The sequence below is a fragment of the Ailuropoda melanoleuca genome, chromosome 2 (assembly GCF_002007445.2).
Source record: "Ailuropoda melanoleuca isolate Jingjing chromosome 2, ASM200744v2, whole genome shotgun sequence".
In the NCBI taxonomy this organism is placed as follows: Eukaryota; Metazoa; Chordata; class Mammalia; order Carnivora; family Ursidae; genus Ailuropoda; species Ailuropoda melanoleuca.
Window position 1 is genome coordinate 32,154,413 of NC_048219.1, and position 24,453 is coordinate 32,178,865.

At 39.3% G+C, this 24,453-nt stretch overlaps 1 protein-coding gene and 1 pseudogene across 9 annotated transcripts in view; both read right to left on the reverse strand.

The window, feature by feature from the left end:
• DAB1 (DAB adaptor protein 1) overlaps positions 1-24,453 on the reverse strand; it is a 1,110,909-nt gene that overhangs the window by 676,628 nt on the left and 409,828 nt on the right. The gene's annotated exons all lie outside the window — the stretch shown is intronic.
• Positions 6,811-24,453, reverse strand: part of LOC105242156 — a 102,287-nt pseudogene continuing 84,644 nt past the window's right edge.

A 24,453-nucleotide genomic window follows, 5' to 3' on the forward strand; every position in this document is an offset into this window, starting at 1 on the left:
TGCCATCCTGGAAAATATTAAACAAAACAAAACAAAACACCTGAGTGCTTTCCAGCCAACAAAGAGAGAAATGTGTAGGCTGTGATGAGTAATTGAACCTACTTTTGTCTGTTTGCAATAAACATTTGCAAAACACATTATCCTTTTGACATTTCTGTGAGGATTGCTCATACTCTATTTTCTGCAAAATGCCTCCCATTCTTACTAGGTTCCCGTAATTACCTCTTTGGAAGAAGACCATCTCAGCCCTTCAGAGACATTATCAATTTTCAACAGTTGATTCCTAATTTTTGTTGATGCTGCTGTTATACTGAGCTATCTCTTGAGGGCAGAGAACCAATGCTGTCCTAAGCTATAGATAGATATGGATAGCCTGAGAGCTAGCCAGAAGAGTGATGGGGATGGAAAAGCAGGTGGCAGTTTGATGATATTCCTTCTGTATCTGTCAGTCCTATGGTCCTTGCATGGCTCAGCAGCAAGGGAGCTACAGTGTCTGGGTTTTTTTTTTTTTTTTAAGATTTTATTTATTTGTATGCCAGAGAAAGAGCGAGAGAGAGAGTGCATGCACAATCAGGGGAAGCAGCAGGCAGAGGGAGAAGCAGGCTCCCCACTGAGCAGGAAGCCCCAGGACCCTGGGATCATGACCTGAGCTGAAGGCAGACACTTAACCGACTGAGCCACCCAGGTGCCCCCAGTGCCTGGGTTCTGATCCTCTGTCATTTTTAAGCTGTGTGGCCTTAAGAAAGTTGCTTGAACATTCTGTGCCTAAATTTCCTTATCTGCAAAACTAGGATAAAAACAGTACCTATTTCACAGAATTATGAGGATCGAAGAAGTTAATATGTATAAAGAGCTTAATTATGTGCATCTTACAGTATATCCTCAGTAAGTAGTAAGTATGATTGTGATTATGCTTACTTGGCATAAAGAATGATACCCTGGAAGTCAGAAGATGTTGTCACTTACGGAGTGTGGAATCTCCTTGCTTTCACTGGCAAAATGGACCTATATAGTGTTCACATCATGCACAGTATTATAGGGCACAGTAATGAGTCTGTAGGTGTTTTAGTCTGTTTTGTTTTTCTCTAATTGTAATGCCACTGGGCTGCTTTTTAGCAGGGTAGTTAAATGATCAGATAAGCATTTTACAAAGTTATTCCAACTACTCTTTGGAGAGTAGACTGGGGGCAAAGGTGATGCTAAGAAACCAGGCAGGTGAGGCATTTATAAGGGCATTGACCATGGTGGTAGGGGGAGGAGATGGTGCGAAGTGGATTCAACCTGTGAACTGCAGGCAGCTCCCTAGGACCCGATCACAGAGTGGGGGAAGTAAGGATAGCGCCAGGGCTTCAGAACAAGTGCACAGAAGAACAACTCAGGTTGTCACCAAAAGTTACGCAGGTATCTATGTATACTATGAAGGCAAAAGCAGAAAGAACAACAACAAAAGGAATAGAAATGTCTGGATGGAAAAGAAGAGAGGAAAGAATAAGACCAGAAGCTCAGAGTTGTGGAGAACCTATGCTTTCCATGGGGGTCTACAGTACTGTGGGCTGACAGGGCAGCACGGTCAAGGCCTGGCAGAGGAGGACGCTGCCATATTTGAGGAACACTGTGCTGCCCACTTCTGCATGGGAACCATACAGCTTTGAACTGGTGCTTAGCCACATTATGCAGGTGTGGCCTTACCATCAAGATACATGGTAAAGCCCTCCAACACAGAAATAACTTCTCTTGTATCCTCATGTATATTTAGTGCAGTCCCATGGCTATAAGAGAGTTCTCAGTAAATACTCCTTGAATTTAGAAAGCTGTTGAGTAAAAGATAAAACATTTATTCATCAGCAACATTTTGAGAGCCTGTGTTAGGCTTTGGGAAGATAGAAGATGAATGAGGGATGGACAATGACTTCTCTACCCACCTTTCTTTTGCTTCTCGCTTCTCCCCCACCTCTTTCTGTCTCTACTTGTCTGTCTCATACATACACACACACACACACACACACACATGCACAAGTGTGCACACATACATACCCCTCATACTGCACCAAAAAGGGGAACCAGCAACTGGGAGTCCAATACTAAATATTTGCACAGGTAGAATATAGGCCTGTGCACCGTGTCTCTCATCCCCCTTAGACCGACAATGGCATGCCTTCTTCATGGTAAAGTACACAAAAGCAAGCTCAGCTCTACAATCCAGTCTGAAGCCTCTGCCGGCACCACACCTGCTTACATATCATTGGCCAACACATGTCACAAGGCAGAATCCAAAGCCAAGGTGAAGGCACGTCAAATCTGCCCCCAGCAAAAGCTGCAGAATTACCTAAACGGTAGAGGTACCAGGGCAGACCTAGCACCATGGTTATCTTGGATAAGTCCTTTCCATTCTCTGGATATCCTCACCTCTGTAAATGGCTTGGACCCAATCCATGTGTCCTACGGGGGAGATCTAGCCCTCCAGTAGCACACAAAATGAATTTAGATGGCACATGAAATTTAGTCAATTCTTGGACGTGGTATTAACTAATAGTGAGCACAGAAAGTGATGATGTTTCACTTTTGAATTTGCTTTCAATATTGCCAGCTAGATCAAGGAGAAAGTCAGAGTTAGTGCCTGTGACAAGCCCAAAACCTTCGCTGACTTCCCCTCCTAACAATGAGCTAGCAGACCACAGCACCAAGTGAGAATTTCCAGAATATGTTGTTTTCATTTTATTTATTTTTGACTATAGTATATTTATAGCAAGTGATGCCAGATTTCATTTAGTTATATAAAGTTTCTTTTAAAATACATGTATTTACATCTCCAAAGGCAAGAGAAACAAAAGAAAAAATGAATTTGTGGGACTTCATCAAGATAAAAAGCTTCTGCACAGCCAAGGAAACAGTCAAAAAAACTAAGAGGCAGCCCATGGAATGGGAGAAGATATTTGCAAATGACACTACAGATAAAAGACTGGTATCCAAGATCTACAAAGAACTTCTCAAAATCAATACACATGAAACAAATAATCAAATCAAAAAATGGGCAGAAGATATGAACAGACACTTTTCCAATGAAGACATACAAATGGCTAACAGACACATGAAAAAATGTTCAAAATCATTAGCCATCAGGGAAATTCAAATCAAAACCACACTGAGATACCACCTTACACCAGTTAGAATGGCAAAAATGGACAAGGCAGGAAACAACAAATGTTGGAGAGGATGTGGAGAAAAGGGATCCCTCTTACACTGTTGGTGGGAATGCAAGTTGGTAAAGCCACTATGGAAAACAGTGTGGAGGTCCCTCAAAAATGTAAAAATTGAGCTACCCTATGATCCAGCAATTGCACTATTGGGTATTTACCCCAAAGATACAGATGTAGTGAAGAGAAGGGCCATATGGCACCCCAATGTTCATAGCATTATTGTCCAAAATAGCTAATTTGTGGAAAGAGCCGAGATGTCCTTCAACAGATGACTGGATTAAGAAGATGTGGTCCCTATATACAATGGAATATTACTCAGCCATCAGAAAGAACGATTATACAACATTTGCAGCAACATGGACGGGACTGGAGGAGATTATGCTAAGTGAAATAAGTCAAGCAGAGAAAGACAATTACCATATGGTTTCTCTCATCTATGGAACATAAGAAATAGGAAGATCGGTAGGAGAAGGAAGGGAAGAATGGGGGGGGGGTAAACAGAAGGTGGAATGAACCATGAGAGACTGTGGACTCTGGGAAACAAACTGAGGGTTTCAGAGGGGAGAGGGGTGGGGGATTGGGATAAGCCGGTAATGATATTAAGGAGGGCACATACAGCATGGAGCACTGGGTGTTATACGTAAATAATGAACCATGGAACATTGCATCAAAAACTGGGGATGTATTGTATGGTGACTAATATAACAAAATAAAAATTATTTTTTAAAAATACATGTATTTAAATAAAAATGTGAGCCGATTTAAAGAAAATACAAAGTAAATTATTGGTGACAGAGAGCAAAAAATCATGGCTATGGGCTTGAATAACTGAAGTTTGGGAAATTCTGGATTTGACCATCTTTATGGTTCCAAGATCCTGTGATCACTGCCAGCTTCATTGTTCCAGCTGTGGTCTCTACTTCCACCCCAAGGCTTTCTAGGAGGAAGATGAGCAGCCTTCTCTTCTGACGGCTTCTATGATCCTTCATTCCCCCTCCCCTCTATATTTGAGCGTCCCAGCTGCCAATATGACTACCCAGCCAGATGTATTTGATTGACATGCTCATCCCTGCGCAATGGGCCAGAGTCAGTCACCCTGCGGCTGTCCCTGCCCTTGGCATTGTGACGCATGGGCCCAGATTCCAAATGTCATGTCACATCTCCTCATGGCATCAAAGCACCCTTGAGAGCAGGAAACCCTAACAGATGGCTGAAATGCCTTCAAAAAGACTCCCCCAGACAGCCCGGGAGATGCACAGAGCCCTGTCTGTGGTGATGGGTTGCAACATATGCTTAGCAAATAACGCCAAAGGGAAGAGAAGCTCCCGCACCCACCGAGACCACAGAGTGCTGGTTCAAATGCTGGGTATCAGCTGCCTTAGACAGAGTGCCATTTGCTTTTGCAAAATATCTGTTAAATCCCTGATTTCAATGCTTAGTATCTTGGACTTTTTAAAGGTAGTAATGGAAAACTTTTTATTTACATTGAATATTGCATTACAAAGCAGATGAACGGGGAAAGGTCATTTTCTCTCAATAGTGGATGGTCACTCCCTCTGGTCCAGGAATTCCTAACCTGCATTTTCTGGATCCTTCAGAAGCACACAGCTGGTCTTACAGAGGCATGTGAACATTCCAAAGTTACCTGCGAACATTTTGTGTGTGTACAACACACACAGTTTTCTGCGGAGAAAAGGTTTAAAACCTTAGTTCGGAATTTCAAAATGGTCCATGTCTCATTAGAAACCACAAGTCTAATAGTGCTCCTTAGAGAGAATGTGTGGGGCAGAAAAATGTCAAACCAAAACAAAACAAAATTAAACCGGGCAGCAATGTAAGGTAACAAGGACTTTTCCCTCATAATAATATTAAGAAAAATATTTGCTATTTACCATCACCATAATTCCAAAAGGGTTATTTCAGTGCAGCAGGACATGAAAAAACATTTCAGGAAGGCCATAAACTCAGATTAAAAACATAAATTTAACTTTGTTTAAAAAAATGACTACATTGTCCATTTTCATTTCACTGGTGGCCAGTACCAATCTGTGGACCAGGATTTGGGAAGCCCTGATTTCAGAGCGGGAAATTCCTACTCAGCATGCAAATCTTTGGAAAACTACAGACTTCTTTGGGATTTCCCACAGCTGAGTTCATGGCGTCACTCCCTCACCCCACCCCGTCTCTGATCCTGGACCACCTGAAGAGAAGTCCTTTATCTTTGATTCCACTACACTGTGACACCTGCTACTACACCCCAAGGCAAGGATGGTGAGTTGAACGTAGAAACTTATCCCAATAGCTATTCACTACACCCCTCATGCGGACCTTGCTGTGAACTAGGCATCAGATATGCAGACGAGCCAGGTACCATCCCTTGCTCAAAGGGCTCACACTATGGTGGAGGGGACGATAGAAATGGTGTAAGTGGGGACCATTACCCACTCCACTACTCTCTCCCCTGTTGTCAAAGGAGCAAAGGAAACAGTGTCTGATGCTCTCCAGGCTGTATCACGTAATCCATGTTTTGATTCAATGTGGGGAACCCCAAATAAGACTGAATGATTGAATTCTTTTCCCCAAAGGAATTTAAAGTGCCTCTTCCCTTTATTTTTTTTTTTTAAGATTTTATTTATTTATTTGACAGAGCGAGAGAGCACAAGCAAGGGGAACAGGGGGAACAGCAGAGGGAGAGGGAAAAGCAGGCTCCCCGCCGAGCAGGCAACCCAATGCAGGGCTCGATCACAGGGCCATAAGATCATGACCCGAGCCAAAGGCAGACGCTTAACCATCTGAGCCACCCAGGCGCCCCAAAAGTGCCTCTTCCCTTTAGAAGCATGTGACAGAGAATACAGAATGGAGAGGTCAGAAAAAGCACTCTGAATGCAGCCAGGAAGTTTGCAGACACCTCACTGTAGGGAGTCAAGCCTCTTTAGCCATGTAATGGTAATTCCAGTTCTTAAAGTAGGTTTTAAATGTTTGCCTCTGCAAAAGCTGGGCTCCACTGTCTCTTGCACTAAGAGCCCAAAGGAAGCAACCGGTGTCAGAACACACAATGACAAGGAATGGCATGAGACAAAGGGAGGCAGCCAGCAGAATCTGGAGGAGAGACATCGATCCACCAAAACAGAAATGGTTCTCCTGATCATAGGGCCAAAGTGGGGAAACTGGCAGCTAATTTCAAAATCCATTGAACACTATGCAGACCTGGAGACGATTTGACAAGGGCTTTCCTCTCCCCCCACCCCTACTGCTTTCTATTTTATTTTTTATTGTATTTATTTTTAAAAATAGTTGTTTATTTATTTGAGAGAGAGAGAGAGCTCATGAGCACAAATGGGGAGAGGGGCAGAGGGAGAGAATCTTCAAGCAGACTCTGCACTCAGTGCAGAGCCCCACTCGGGTCTCAGTCTCACGACCCATGAGATCAGGACCTGAGCTGAAACCAACAGTCGGACTCTCAACCAAATGAGCCACCCAGGGGCCCCTCCTACTGATTTCTACTTCATTAAACATTAAAACACAAATGAATGGTCCCTGTGGGGATGACTAGAGGACACCAAGGGAGGAGAAGAGCACACTCATGAAGAGAATCAACAGCAGGGACCCATCTTCACCAAAAGGGCTTGATACTGATTTCCAGGGAGGGGCAGGACATGGTCAGCTCAAATTTGCTGATGGCATCAGGATGAAGGATCAACCCCAAACTTCCTGATGCTTTGACCCTTGACAAAGATCTCGACATATCACCCAGGAGAAGGGCCTTCAGATGCTTTGATCACATATTCCCCCCCTTCTTTTCACCAGGAGCCATCTTAAGCAGCTGTGTAATTCTGTCCAGACCCCATGGATTATCTCTAACTAAGGATCCTTACTGTAATTAACAGCACAGAGATGCATGTAGGTCTCTGCTAGAATCTTCTACTACAGTGTCAGAGATTTCAGTTTCAGAGGAAGGGGCATCTTACTATTTGTGGCTATGATCTTTAGGAGGCCAGGAAGAAGAGAATGAGTACTACCTTTAAATGCAGTGGCTTTAGGATCACATACATGAACCACCTCTGCTGCAGCGAGATGTTCAAACCAAGTTTATCAGCAGTATCTTCTTGGAGGCACAGAGGAAAGGCAAGTGCTTCAGTGCCTCCAGTAGCTACCAGGTCATGCCTTAGAAGTCCTGTGAGCTTATTAAGAGGAAATTGATTAGCTACAGTGTATGTTTCTGGGAGAGCCACCTGAATGTTATTATATCCATAAGCAATAGTTACATCTTTTATAATATCACATGCATGGAAAATGTCAGCTCCGGTCACAGAGATTTCAATCTCAATCTGATTCCCATCATCTATGACTTCTAACTTTAAACACATCTTGGTCAGAAGCTTGGCAAGATTTTCTGGAGTTGCTCTGATTCCAACTTTTTCATAATTAGATCAGATATCACCATCTTCTTTCGTTAAGCCAGTTCTGAAAAGGTATGTGATTTTCCATTAGGAAAAACCAGCTCAGCTGCTTCAATTGTGAATTGGTTCTCATAATATTCACTGAACATGGTGACAATAACATCGAGAACTATTTTTGCCTTACTAAAGTCAGTTCCTGTGCATTCACGGAATACATTTCTAGATTTTCATTGATGATAGGAAGCCTTAAAATGATGGCACCAATTGCCATCATAGGTAACTGAGCATAGGGGGTTTATTTTCAGCGATATGTAATGTTCAAGGAGCACATGTCCAGGCTCAACACTCACACCACCCAACACCAGGCATTTAGGGGATGCTATACTGACAAACGAACTATGAAGAAGAAATTTTCATCAAAGAGCGATAACAGTAATTTTTTCCCAGGGAGTCCAGACTTTGGAGGACACATTTTATTGTCAAGGGAGGACATGGGGACAAAGTCCCCGGGGTAAATATATAAAAGAGATTCTCCAGCTGTAGTTTTAGACAGAGAACCAGAATAAACCCAACAACTGGTCCATTTTATTTCCTGGAGCAAGATCTGTGAATCCAACATTTCAAGCCCTAGATGACAACTTTAATACTATTCCCAAGTTCAAAGCTTTCAGTTTTTTATTTGTGGTTTCTAAAGCCCTGGGCTTTTGAGCCTTGGTTTTTTTAAGGACTAGACTCAGGCCTCTGAGAAGTGTGAAAGCAGATTCCATTTCCACTCAGATGAAAGCCTCATGTGACAGCATCTCCAGGGGTAACTTAATTTTCTCCTAAACCCTCTCCAGTCAGGCTTTCCCCCCCTCCACCAGACCAAAAGCAGCTTTTGTCAAGGTCATCAGTGACCTCCATGTTGCTAACCCAACACTCAGTTCTCAGTCCTTACTGATTGTCAGCATCACGCAGCACAAGTGGTCACCCTCCTCCACGAAGCACATTCTTTACCTGACTCCCAGGATGCTCCTTTTCCTTGGTGTTCCTTTTTTCCCCTGCTACTCTTTCTTAGTCTCATTTGCTGACCCCTCCTGTCTCCTCAGTCTCTCAAGACCAGAGCTGCCCAGGCTTCCACCCATGAACATGTTTCCTTCTCTACCAAGACTTCCTCTGGAAGGGATCTCAGCCAGTATTATCATTTATACACATAGTCTATGGGGTGAAAACTTCCAAACGTAGTTAACTCTACCTTCAAAATATAGCCTAACTTCTTTTCATCAGCCCCCAACACTACCATCATCATCTCTTGCCTGGATTTTTGCAACAATAATTTTTGTCCACCCTTGCCCCCTTATCGTTGATTTTTCACCCAGTAGTCAGAGTAAACTTTTTAAGACACAAGGCAGAAAAAAATCATTGCTTCCTGCCTCTACCCTCCTGTGGTTACTTGTCCCAGAGTGAAAACCAAAGTCTCCATTGAACTTCTCACCTGCTATTTTGCCATTCTGTTTCTAGCTCAACCTACTCCAGACACACTGGTTTCCACCTCTTCCTCACACAGGTCAAGTACAACTGAACTTCAAGGCTTTCACACTTGCCATTCCCTCTGCCGACAGTGCTCTTCTCCTAGATACTGCAGTCTCGCTCCTGTATTTCCTTCAGGTCTCTGTTCAAAAGTCACCTTGTCAACAAGGCTTCCCTGGACCACCTGTATTTTATAGCAGCTCCCCTCCATCCTCTGTACTCTCACGACACCCCTTGTCTGTACAGCAGTTATCACGATTTTTCAAACCATCCAAGTGCTCTTCTGTCATCCTTATGTAAACTCCATAATTAACTGGGATTTTGCTTATTTGGTTTACTGTTTTTTTTCTACCACCTCAAATGGTTTTTGGCACATAGTGGCTACTCAGTAAATAGTTACTGAATGAAAGAACCAAATGAGCAAATCTTGTCCAACGATCTACAATCGAATTCAGGGAGCAATGTACTTAAAGCCACCATGAAGGGAGGAAGCTTCTGTTCCTCACACTCAACTGCTTGAGAATCAAAGCTGCCTTGATTCTTCCATCCATACTCAAAGCTCCTTAAAGGGTTTGATTTCTTACAAAAATATTAAAAGCAAGTCATATCTTATGTAATAGGGCAGAGAAGTTAAGAGTTGAGGTCCTAGATCTAGGCTGCCCAGCTCTATTTCTTACTTGCTATGTGTCCTTAGGCAAGTAACTGAACTTCTCTGTTTCTCAGATTCCTTCTCCGCAAAAAGGTGATAATGGGAGTACCTACCTGGTAAAGTTACTGTAAGGATTGAAGAAGATATACTGCACTTAAGGTACCTAGAAAGGGACCTGGTACATAGTAAGTACTTAAGTGTTAGCTCATGCTAGTTCACTAAGAACGTATTATCCAGATAACATTCTTTTTTGTTCTCCAAGAAGCTTTTTTAGGGAGAGTTACATAAATACCATATATTCATATATTCATATATACATGTATAGGGTGTATATATGCATATGGATACACAGTGTGCATATACATGTATATGTGATACATGTATTAGTTACATAGTTATATGTGATAGATATACACACATGTAAATATATGTATGTATTTATGTATCTAAATATTGGCTGATTTTTTTTCCTGTGTCCAGGTTCTTACATCCCACATAAACCATGAAGCAGATATCAGCACTTTTCTCTTCCCAAATATGATCTACTCCAACAAATCTTAACGAGCTGTATATATTTTACTTAAAATTTTATAGGTGTCTTGGAAGAGAGGGCTTATATTGCTTATTACGACAAAATGTAAAAGATCTTCCTTGGATATTTCTCTTCTCCACCAGAATTGCTCTTTCACCACACCATCAGCCAGGCTTCTCTTTTTCACATCCCCACACAGTTCCCTGCTATCTCCTCTAGGAAAGACTTGGTCCCGTCAACTGAGCCTATGTTGCCCTTCACCCACCCACAGCCTTGATGTCTGCTCACCCCATTTTCTGCAAGAACTCCTTTGGGAGCTGTCTCTTATTTATACTTTACTCATATCCTTGACATCTAGCAGAGGGCTATGCTCTGTGGGCTACTAAGGGAATGAATACATGGAAGAATCTTATACATGGATAATCTTCTTTAATAGCGAGAAAAATTGAAGCAAGAGTGTCAAACAGCCTCTGGAACAGTCAAAAAGAGACCTGAGATTCTCCTGCCCTCCTCTGCTCCCATCCACCACAAAGACTACACACATCCAGCTCCAGTCTTTCCATTCAACACCTGGAATGATTCTGACCTTCCTGTCTGCTCTGAAGATCACTGTGACACCAGGAGCCAGTCTTAGGCCATGCAGAGAGCAAGCTCTCTTAATAGCTGTGTCTTTTGTTTCATTTCCTACTGGGAAAAACTAATCAAACATGTAGGAAGCTTAAGAACATTCCAAGGCGATTTGATTGTTCACTGGTGGCCAGTTTCAAGAAATGCATACTGATGAATACAAACACCATTCCCCCTGCCTCCCTGGATGGGATCTGTCCAGCCTGAGCAAGGCCAGGGTCTGAGGGAAGGCAGCACAAGAAAGAGCTGCAGGAAACAAGCCCTTGTTTCCTCCTTTTATCCAGAAAACCAGGCCCAGTTGATGAGGACCTCGATGATTGTGACTCTCTTCTCTGTGATCTTTTCTTTCTTTTGTTGGGGGGAGTGGGTGGGGGGGGTCATAGTAAAGAATTACTTTGCACCAATGAGAGTAGAGAGTAAATATCAACTCCTAAGGTTCTTGTTTAGGGGTATTTTAGGAAGGCCTTTTCCATCCTCATTCACATGGGGAAATTATGAGAAGCCTCAATACTCTGTTTAAGTGGCACATCGCAATGCCCTTTCCATAGCCCCAACAAGGCTGATCCTTTGCTCTTCATTGACAACCCCCATTTGTACATGCGTCCATATCCTGTCACTGCTCTCCACTTGCAGGCTGCCGGCCCTCACAGACAATGAGCTTCTTAAGCGCAGGATCACAGTATATCCAGCATACAATCAGTAGCCAATTAATGTGATTAAATACATAAACAAATGAAAAGCATAAGCAGGTTCAAATTACATCTCTGATCTAAATCCTTTTTTTTTTTTTAACTCACAACCCTGAGACCATGACTTGAGCTGAGATCAAGAGTTGGACACTTGACTGCGCCACCCAGGCACCCCTATCTCAATACTCTTTTAACATAGATATGCCTTGGTACACTAATGTAGACAGTAGACATGATGATCCCTTCACTGACCTCACAGGATTATTGAGATGATTAAATGAAATAACAGATACAAAAAGGCTTTATAAAGGTAAAATGGCATATGAATATAAAGAGTTACTGTTAAGGAGTACCATACTCCACTTAACTTTGGATAACACAAAAATCAGTCTGGGAACTGTTCTTTATTTTTAAATATCATCCAATATAGGTTTAATAATAAAATAAAGAGGAAAAGAGCTGGAAGAATTCATTCAGAAATCTAAATAGTTCTGGCTGAGAAAAGAAACAAGTATTGGCACTTGTGGCATTATAGAAAGAGACATGAATAAGATTCATGATGGAATTATTGGATCATATGGCATTTCTATTTTTAATTTTTTGAGGAGCCTCCATACTGTTTTCCACAGTGGTTATACCCATTTACATTCCTACCAATAGTGCATGAGGGTTCCTTTTTCTCCACATCCTTGCCAACACTTGTTATTTCTTGTCTTTTTGGTATTAGCCAATCTGACTGCCGTGAGATCTTGCCATTTATGACAAGAAGAAAGGAACTAGGGGGTACCATGCTAAGTAAAATAAGTCAGACAGAGATAGATAAATACTGTAAGATGTCACTTAATATGTGGAACCTCCCCAAAACAAAAGAACAAAAAGCAAAAGCAAACAGATTCTTAAACACAGACTGGTGGTTGTCAGCAGGGAGTTGGTGTATGGGGGGGTGAAGTTGGTGAAGGGGATTAAGAGGTACAAACTTCCAGTTATAAATAAATAAATCATGGAGATGAAAAGTACAGCATAGGGAATATAATCAATAATACTGTAATAATGTATGATGACAGAGGGCAGCTACACGTTTCATAGTGAGCACTGGGTAATGTATAGAACTGCTGAATATGTTGTACGTGTGAAACTAAATATAACTTTGTATGTCAATTATACTTCAATAATTAAAAAAATTCATGATGGGAGAGGATAGGACGTGATAGGGTAGATAGGGGAGAACAAGAGCACAGTAAGGAGTTGGAAAGACACGCAGGTAGGGCAGGAGGAAACCCTTATTGTCTACTGCATACTGATTACTTGGTCATCTCACTTGATAGTCAAAACCCCCCGTGAAGATAGCAGTACAACCCAATTTACAGATGGCAAAACCCAGAAACCTGGAGAAGGAAAATAAGTTGAAGGATTGGACTGTAAGTTCCATGAGGCTAGGAACACATCCCCTTAAGGTACATCCCCTATGCCTGGGGACCTGGTACATCACAATCGTTTCATACATATTTTTAAGTGAAGGAATGAATGCTGTACAGCTGCTAAATGGCAAGGCCAGACTTTAAACCACAAGATGATTAGCACTAAAGCCTACCCACTCTCTCGACTATACTACAATCAAGTTTATATTAGGAGTTTGTAATTTATAAAAGCTACAAGACCAGCAAAATTCAGAAAATGGTATAATTGTCCACATCTGTGAAATAGAATAACTAGCAACCACTGAATAAATATAAATATAAACATTAACACTATGTCATAGGTCCTAAAATTTCCTAACAGGAAAGTGCTCTGATTGACTATTTACGATCGGGCGGGGCACAGGATGTTAGTGGATGTTGTTCTATTTAGTTCTCATCACTGCCCGGCTTAAATGTGACTTAGAGAAGAGCAGCTACCCCAGAGGAGCTCCATTCCAATAACAGATGGCTATATTTAAAAAGTCAGTTTATTGATGCATAATTTACATGAAATAAAATGAACCTATTTTAAGTATACTCATGATGTTTCAGCAAATGTATACACTTACGTAGCCACCACCACAATCAAGATACAGAACGTTTTCATCAATTCCCAAAAGTTGCTTTACGATGTTTTTCAATAAATTTCCCCACTCCACGCCCCTACCCAAGAAACCCATCATCTGATTGTTGTCATTACAGCTTCATTTTCTTTATTCTAGAAATTCATATAAATTGAGTCGTACTGTACATAAGGTTTAGTCTCTGACTTCTTGCACTCACTATACTAATTCTGAGGGGCATCCAAGTCTTTACACCAAACCCATACATCCTTTTATTGCTGTTGTTCCCTTGCATGGATCTGCAACCACTTGTTTATCCATTCAATTGTTCATGGCTATTTTGGTTGTTTCCAGGTTTGGTTATTGCGCATAAAGCTGCTATGAATATTCACGCAGGGCTGTGTCTGGATGTATGGTTTCATTTCTTTTAGGTAAATATCTAGGCCTTTTAGGTAAATTTCTGGGCCTATGGTGATAACATGTTTAACTTTTTAAGAAACTGGCTGTTTTCCAAAATAGCTGTACCACTTTACCACCCACTGGCAACGCATGGAATTCTATTTGCTCTACATTGCTGCCAACACTTAGTATTCTCAAAAAAAAAAAAAAATCAGCTATGTCAGTAAGCGTTCTCAGTATGGTTCTAATATTTAATTCCCTGATGATGGTAAGCATCTGTGGTAGGTTGGACTGTGTCCCTAAAAAAGGTATGTAAAAGACTGAACCCCCAGTATCTGTGAATGTGAACTTATTTGGTAGTGGGGTCTTTGCAGATGTAATCACGTTAAGATAAAGTCAAAATGAATTTTAGTGGGCCCTAAATCCAATGGCTGGTATCCTTAGAAGCAGATCATGTAGATATATACTGGTGCACACATAGAAAAGACTGTCATGTGAAGATGGAGGCAGAGAATGGAGTATGTGTCTACAAACCTAGGAATGCCAAGGATGGCCAACCACCACTTAGAGCTGAAAGAGAGGCATGGAGCGGATACTGCCCTAGAGCTTCAGAAGGAACACAGCCCTACTGACACCTCGATTTCAGACTTCCAGCTTGTAGACTTATGAGAGAATAAATTTCTGTTCTATTCCGTCACCCAGTTCACAGTACTTAGAGGTGCCCTAGGAACATGCTACAATATCTTTTCATGTATTAATTGGCCAATTGTGTATCTTCTTTGTGAAGCAAATGTTCAAATCTGTGTAAAAGGAAGATTGTTTATCTTCTTGTTATTGAGTTGTGTGTACACATAAACACACACACGTTCTGGATACCAGTCACTTATCTGATATACACTTTATGCATATTTTCTCTCATTTGCTGCTTTTTCATCTTCTTCAGTGTCTTTAGAGAGGAAAAACTTGTAATTTTGGTGAAGTAAAATTTATATGTTTTTCTTTATGTCTCATGTTTGTGTCTAAAAAAACTATCTACTTTAAGGCTATCATATTTGCTTATATATTTTCTTTAGAAGGTTCAGAGTTTCAGCCCATCTGTGTGTGGGTCTATTATCAATTTCAAGTCAGTTTATGGTGTGAGATGAGGATCAAGTACTTTTCTCTTCATATGAATATTCAATTATTCTGGCACTATATGGTAAAAAGCCAGTCTTTTCCTCCATTGAATTGTTTTAGCAACTTTGGTGATAATTGATTAAACATACAGTAGTCCCCCCTTATCTATGGTGGGTATGTTCCAAGACCCCTCTAGTGGATGCCTGAAACCACAGATGTACTGAACCCTATATATACTATGTTTTCTCCTATACATACATATCTATGGTAGAGTTTATAAATTAGGCACTGTAAAAGATTAACAATAACTAATAATATAAAAGAATAATTATAACAATATACTGTAATAAAAGTTATGTGAATATGGTCCTCCTCTCTCAAAATATCTGACTGTACTATACTCACCTATCTTCTTCTTGTGATGATGTGAGACAATACAATGCCTATGTGATGAGGTAAAGCGAGGTAAATGATGCAGACAGTATGATGTAGCATTAGGCTACTACCAGCCTTCTAACAATGTGTCAGGAGGAGGATCACCTACTTCCAGATAATAGTTGATTGTGGGGTGGCACAGCGGTTAAGCGTCTGCCTTCGGCTCAGGGCATGATCCCGGAGTTCTGGGATCAAGCCCCACATCAGGCTCTTCCGCTATGAGCCTGCTTCTTCCTCTCCCACTCCCCCTGCTTGTGTTCCCTCTCTCGCTGGCTGTCTCTATCTCTGTTGAATAAATAAATAAAATCTTCTAAAAAAAATAGTTGATTGTGAGTAACTGAAGCCATGGAAAGTGAAATTGTGGATGAGGAGGACACTACTATATTTGTGTGGGTCTATTTCTGGAATTTCTGTTCTGGTCCATTGACTTATATGCTTGTATCAATTCTATGTCAATTACTATAGTTTTATAATGCCCCGAAATAAAGTATTATAAGTCCTCCAACTTTGTTCATCTTTTTCAATGTTGTTGCGGCTATTCTTGTGGGGTTGTTTTTTTTCATTTTCATATAAAGTTTAGAATAGGCTATCAATTTTAATGGTAAAAGAAAAAAAAAAACCTGCTGTGATTTGGATTGGGATTGCACTGAATCGGTAACTCAATTTGGGGAGAATGGACGTATTAAACATATTGAGATTTTAGCCATAGCAATTACACAAAACAATAAATGAAAGGCATCCAAATTGTAAATAATGAAGTAAAACTGTCACTATTTGCAGATGAATGATACTATATATAGAAAACCCTAAAGTCTCCACCAAAAAACTATTAGAACTAATAAATGAATTCAGTAAAGTCAAGGGATACAAAATTAACATACAGAAATTGCTTGCATTTTAAAAAAAGATTTTATTTATTTATTTCACAGAGAGAGAGAGAGGGCACAATCAGGCAGAGCAGAGGGAGAGGGAGAAGCAGGGTCCCCACTGAGCAAGGAGCTGATGTGGGGCTTGATCCCAGGACCCTGAGATCATGACCTGAGCTGAAGGCAGACACTTAAATGAATGAGCCACCCAGGTGCCCCAGAAATTGCTTGTATTTTAATAAACTAATAATGAGCTATCAGAAAAAAGAAATTAAAAAAAATTCCATTTACAATTGCATCTGAAAGAATAAAATACCTAGGAATAAATTTATCCAAGGAGATGAAACACCTATACTCTGAAAACTGTAAGACATTGATGAAAGAAACTGAAGACAACACAAATAAATGGAAAGATATTCTGTGCTTATGGACTGGAAGGACTACTATTGTTAAAATGTCTATATTACTGAAGGCAATCTACAGATTCAATACAATCCCATGAAAACACCAATGGCATTTTTCACAAAACTAGAAAAAAGATTTCTAAAATTGGTATTAAACCACAATAGACTTCAAATAGCCAAAGCAATCTTGAGAAGGAACAAAGCTAGAGTTATTATGCTTCTTGATTTCAAACTATACTCTAAAGCTATAGTAATCAAATCAGTATGGTGCTGGCACAAAAACAAAAACACAGATCAGTGCAATAGAATGGAAAGCCCAGAAATAAACCCACACATATATGGTCAATCAATCTATGACAAAGTAGTCAAGAATACATAATGGGGCAAAAGACAGTCTCTTCAATAAATGGTGTTCGAAAAACTGAACAGCTACATGAAAAAGAATGAAACTGGACCACTATCTTACATCATATACAAAAATAAATTCAAAATGGATGAAAAACTTGACTATGAGATCCAAAACCATAAAACTCCTAGAAGAAAACATAAGCAGTAAATTCTTGACATCTGTCTTAGCAATATTTTTTTTTTTGGACCAGACCCCTCAAGCAAGGACAACAAAAACTAAAATAAACGAATGGGATTACATTAAATTAAAAAGCTTTCACACAGCGAAGGAAAGCATCAACAAAACAAAAAGGCAAGGTACTGAATGAGAGAAAATATTTGCAAATCATACAACTGATAAGGGATTAATACCCAAAATATGTTTAAAAACTTATATTACTTAATATTTAAAAAACCCTAATTTAAAAATGGACAAAATATCTGAATAGACATTTTTCCAAAGATGATATACACATGGCCAATAGGCACATGAAAAGATGCTCAACATCACTAATCATCAGGGAACTGCAAATCAAAACCACAATGAACTATCACCTCACACTAGTCAGAAAGGTTAGTATCAAAAAGAGAAGAAATAACAAATGTTGAAGAGGATGTGAGAAAAAGGAATTCTCATACACTGTTGGTGGGAATGCAAACTGGTGCAGCCACTGTGGAAAACAGCACTCATGTTCCTCAAAAAATTTAAATTAGAAATACCACAAAATCCAGCAATTCCACTTCTGAGTATTTATCTGAAGGAAATGAAAACACTAATTCAAAGAGATACATTCACCCCTGTGTTTACTGTAGCATTTTTTACAATAGCTAATATATGGAAAGAATCTAAGTGTTCACTGACACATGAATGAATAAAGAAGTGGTACACATACACACATACACATACACACATTGGAATATTACTCAGCCATAAAAAGAACGAAATCTTGCTATTTGTGACATTATGGATGGACCAAGAGGGTAATAAGCTAAGTGAAATGCCAGACAGAGAAAGACAAACGCCATATGATTTAACATATAGGTGGAATCTAAAAAACAAAACAAAACAGAAACAGACTCACAGATAAATGAAACAAACGAGGTTACCAGAGGGGTGGGGAAGGGGGGCAGGTGAACTAGATAAAGGGGATTAAAAGGTACAGACTTCCAGTTTTAAAATAAATAAGATATGAGGACATACAGCATAGGGAATATAGTCAGTAATATTGTAATAACTGTATGGTGACAGACGTTAACCAGAATTTTGGTGGGGTTCATTTCATAATGTATGAAAATACTGAATTACTACAATGTACACCTGAAACTAATAAGATATTTTATGTTAATTACACCTCAATAAATTTTGAGTTTTCTAATCTGCCAATATGGTAACGCTCTTCATTTGTTTGAGTCTTTTAAAATTTCTTTCAGCAATGCTTTGCAGTTTTCTTTTTCTTTTTCTTTTCTTTGTAGTTTTCATTGTGCAGGCCTGGCAGTTTCTCAGTTAAACATATTTCTATTCAATAAAAGAATATTTTTCATTTCACTGTTTATGTAGCAATACAATTAGTTTTTGAACACTGCAGTTGTATTCTGCAACCTTTTACATAATAGTGGGCTAGTTAACTTTGCAGTTCTTCTATAAATGTTGCTAACTTTTGTATTGCAAGGAATTTGTTCATGTATCTAACTTCTTGCCTATTTCGATGAATGATTCATGGGGACTTGGAAAGAATGATTCATGGGAACTCAGAAAGAATGTGCTGCTATTGGATATGAGTTGGACTGACTGGACTGTAATCTCCAAATTTAACTGTGGTTTTGTTAATTTCAGTTTTGCTTCACGTATTTTACAGCTTTGTTATTACAGGCCTAATTGTTATATATTCTTTTTTTTTTTTAAGTTTTTATTTATTTATTCAACAGAGATAGAGACAGCCAGCGAGAGAGGGAACACAAGCAAGGAGAGTGGGAGAGGAAGAAGCAGGCTCACAGAAGAGCCTGATGTGGGGCTCAATCCCATAACGTCGGGATCATGCCCTGAGCCAAAGGCAGACGCTTAACCGCTGTGCCATCCAGGTGCCCCTAATTGTTATATATTCTTGACCTTTTTATCATCAGGAAATGTTCACCTTTATCCCTGGTAATACTTCTTGTCCTGAAGCCCACTTTGTCTGATATTAATATAGTTTCTCCAGTTTTGTTTGATATGTATATTCCCATCTTTTACTTTTAACTTATCTGTATGTATGTTGAAAGTAGGTTTCTTGTGGGCACTGTGTAGCTACGTCTTAGTTTTAATCCAATGTGATAATCTCCACCTTTTTACTTACATATTTATATTAGTCACATTTAATGTAGTTCAGTGGACTTATTTTTGTTCCTCTATATTTAATGTGTACTTTTGCTCAGGCTTTTTTTTTTTTTTTAAAGATTTATTTATTTATTTTAGAGAAAGAGAGAAAGGGAGGGCAGGGGGAAATTCAGTGGAAGAGGGAGAGAAAGGGGGAGAGAGAATCTCAGACTCCCTGCTGAGTGCAGAGCCCAACACAGGGCTAAATCTTATGACCCAGGAAATCATGACCTGAGCTGAAATCAAGAGTCATATGCTTAACCAACTGAGCCACCCAAGGGGCCCCTCAGGCTTCTTTTAAGATACTGAGTTTATCATGGTTTCTCAGAAATCTGACTGTGATGTGCCCTGGTATAATTTCTTGTTTATCTTGATTGATTTTCATTTAGATTCTCTACTCTGTGAATTTATAGTCAAATCTGAAAAAATTCAGCCATTATTTCTTCACATAATTTTTTTGCTCTCTCTCCTTCTGAGATTCTAATTCTAATGTAAATCACTGAATATTGCCCCACTGTTACTGAAATTTATTTAGCTCTTTTTTTTCTCTTGTGCTTCATTCCGGATCATTTCTATTGCTACATCTTGAAATTCTCTTATCTTTTCTTGCAGAGTGTTTAATCTACTGTTAGGTCTTTCCAGTGAGTTTTAAATTTCAGATACCATACTCTTTTCAACTCTAGAAGTTCTATTTGATATGTTCTTATATATATATATATAGTTCATTTTTCTCCTCTTCATGTTCAGTATTTTCTTTAAACCATAAGCTGTATGATACATAATAGCTATTTTAAAGTCCTTGTTTACTAATTCCATCATGTCTGCCATTACTTATGTCCTTATTTACTAAGTTTTTTTCTAATTGTAGGTCACATTTTCCTGCTTCTTCACATGTCTTTTAAGTTTTTGTTTGTTTGTTTTTGTTTTTTAGATGTTGGCCATTATAAATGTGATTTATAATTGATTTTGTTGCCTTCCTTTAAAGAGTGTTGAAGTTCATTTTAGCAGTTACTTGTGGATCAGCCTGATCATTTCAAGGCTTGTCTTTAAGCTTTGTCAAGGCAGGTCTAGAGTAGCCTTTACTCTACCACTAAGGCATGAATCACTAAGGTATTACCCTTCGTGGGTGCCTAAGAAATTTCCTGGGTATTTGTTAAAATCTCTCTACTCTTGCTGCTCAGAACTCAAACTCCCTTGTCAGCTCTGGGAATTGTTTGGCTTGCAATTCCCTAGTTATCCTTTGCCAGCTAAGTAGGGTTTTACCCTACATTCACAGGTTAGCATTCAGCAAATAGTCTTAAGGGGATCCATATGCATATTTCTGGAACTCTTTTTCTGTACGCCAACCTCTTCTCTGGATATCTGTCCTATTACTTCCAGATGCCTCAGTTTCACTGAATTCGGATCATCACCTCCTCAACTGCATTTTGCCATGCTATGCTAGATTTCCCCTTCTCTCTGCTGTAATCCAGAAAGCACCTCAAGGCAGAAAGCAAAAACAAGTGCAGTTTCCACTTCAGTTGCTTCCTTTATCTTAGGGATCACATTTCTGAGCTTCCTATTATTCCACATCTAAAATTAGCTGTTTTGGGGCACCTGGGTGGCACAGCGGTTAAGCGTCTGCCTTCGGCTCAGGGCATGATCCCGGTGTTATGGGATCGAGCCCCACATCAGGCTCCTCTGCTGGGAGCCTGCTTCTTCCTCTCCCACTCCCCCTGCTTGTGTTCCCTCTCTCGCTGGCTGTCTCTATCTCTGTCAAATAAATAAAAAAATAAAATCTTAAAAAAAAATAAAATTAGCTGTTTTGTATACTTTGTCTAGTTTTCTAGTTGTTTATAGTGCAAGGGTAAGTCTTGGAACAGTTACTCTAACAAGGCTGGAGTAGAAGTGCCAGAATGTCTTTTAAGGTAAAGAGCTGTTCTTGAATTCAGGAGGAGTCTATTTAGAATTCCAGTTTTTCCATTTACTAGCTGTGATCACTATGTAGATACCTAACTTTTCTTTCCTCAGTTTACTCATCTGTAAAATTGAGATTACGGATCCTACCACACAGGAGAGTTGTAAGGATGGCTTGATCTAATCTCCCTCCCTCCCTTCTCTCCTCCCTCCTTCCTTCCTTCTTTCCTTGCCTGCCTTTCACAAATACTCTCCAGGGGTGGAGAATCAGTAGTAGAAGGCAAGAAAGACCCTGTCTACACTAAGCTTATCTTTCAATGAAGATAAATATGGGAACAAATATATTAAGAAATATCTCNAAATACTCTCCAGGGGTGGAGAATCAGTAGTAGAAGGCAAGAAAGACCCTGTCTACACTAAGCTTATCTTTCGATGAAGATAAATATGGGAACAAATATATTAAGAAATAGATACAGAAAAATGCTATGAAGGAATAAAACAGTGATGAGATCAATGACTAATGAGAATAACTTTACATATGACCATCAGGAAAGACCTCTCTAAGGAGCTAACAATACCGGAACAAGAACTTGTCAAGAGTATTCCATGCGGAGGGATCAGCAACTGCAAAAGCTCAGAGGTGAGAATGAGCACGTTTATTACAGAAACTGAAAGGCCAGTGTGATGGGAGCAAAACAAAAGAGGGTTGCAGTGGTACAAGGTAAACTTGGTAGGGAGGTCCCAACTCACACGAGTCTTTTAGCCCAAAGTTAAGGGTTAAGTGCCATGGAAGACCATCATAGGGGCTTTACTGTTTTGTTTTATTAGCAAAAGAGTGATAATAAAATATGATTTTTTTCAAAAGCATTCCATCTCCTTTATGAAAATTCTTAACAGTGTTAAAATTTTAAAAGCCTGTTGATAAAATTTCAATTGAATTTCACTAATATTTATTAAGTAGATACTATAAGCTCTGTGATTGGGGAAGAGAAATAGATACGATTTTTCCTGTCTGAATGTCAAAATCTTATTGAGAAGTTAGGCATATGCCCGTATATAAGTACCTGTGGCTGTTTCCTTATCACTACTGAGAAGAGAAACGGAGAATCTTTAGTGGGTTAAAAATTGATGCTAAGTCTGAAAATTTTCCACCCAGAGACCTTCCCTTTCCAGTTTAACTATGGAGACTATGTGCCATTCTTCATCAAGAAAAGGGGTCTGAGACCATCAAAATCACTTTCTATTTTTCTTACAGTTCTGATCTCTCTACCTTGCTTACCAATGACTAAACCTAAGACAGAAGATTGATGTTTTAAGTAAGAAAAAAGTCATGCCTAAATAAACCAATTTTGGACTTGAGAAGTGGGCACTGCTAGATAATCCCCTGGAATTCATGGTGGGAGGCCATGGCTCCAAACTGAGTATCTATTACAAGAACCAAAACTGCAGTCATTGGGATTCTGAAGACCTGGAGTTTCCATCTCTCAAATTAAAAAATATATACACATCATGTCAATTATAGGCTGGTTATATTCCTCATACATTTTTAACACATTGATCTGATACACACATAGCATAGGTATTTAAATTAAATATAAAGTTATAGCAAAGAAAAGGCAAAAGTGGAAAAATAAGAAAAATAATCGAAATAGGTTATGAGAGAATTTGATAAATATTCATCAAACTAAAACTGATTACTAAGTAGCATAGTCCTGTCGGAGAGGATGGTATTGTCTTAGCAATTCTTCACTATGTTCAAAACTTTTTTTTTTTTTTTTTTAAGATTTTTTTTTTATTTATTTAATTGACAGAGATAGAGACAGCCAGCGAGAGAGGGAACACAAGCAGGGAGAGTGGGAGAGGAAGAAGCAGGCCCATAGCAGAAGAGCCTGATGTGGGGCTCGATCCCACAACGCCGGGATCACGCCCTGAGCCGAAGGCAGACGCTTAACCGCTGTGCCACCCAGGCGCCCCTATGTTCAAAACTTTTTAAACAATTGATATACACAGATTTCTTCTTTACTATGCATTCAAATAGATGTGGCTTTCTGTCTTATAATTTGTTCAACATATGTTCATTGTTCAAAAAAATAGAAAATATTGAGAAGTGGAAGTGGAAAATACAAAAAGAAAAAAAACCCCATATTTTGAAAGGTATAAAAATTATACCATATTGTGTAAAGAAGAAAAAGGAAAAAATTATCATATTCTCACAACCACCCACTTTCAAGCTTTTGTATTGTTTCTTTCCAACCTTTTGTTCTATGCATATATCATATATTTGAGATCACACTATATATACATTTTTGTGCCTAATTATGTTTTCAACTTCCCTTATAACACAACTCATACTTTTGAGTACTTGTTATCACTGAGTAATTTCCTGTCATATAGGTATAGAATAACCGCAGTCTCTATGGTTGGAGTTAAAGCAAGGTGCTTCATTTGGGTTACTTCAATTTAAGCTATTTGAAGAATCCAACACTATAGCCAATGGAATAAGATATGATGAAACTTCACTGACACGTCACTGGAATTGTGATATGCCAGGTGATACACGTGCCATTCTGCTAAGGGCTTTACTTACTTGATCTCTTTTAAATCTCAAAAACAAAACCCGAAAACCTATAAAGTGAGGATATTTCCATTTACAGATGGAGAAAGTGAGGCTCCCAGAAAATTTAGCAATTTAAATAAATCAGACAGTTGTATACGGAGCATAGATATAAACACAGGGCAATATGATTCCAAAGGAATTTTTTAAAAAAACAGATTCCAATATGGAATAATTATCAAGCTGGGTCCTTGCATCTTTGGTTAAAAGAACTGAGAAAGAAAAAGCACAGATGATTTGGTGCTGGTAAAATTGGACAAAATATTTATATTAAAAATATTGGATGGTTTGGTCCCTTGAAGATAGTAAAACTGATCTGGATCTTTACCATCTGGGGCAGATTTATGATCTAAATGTCTT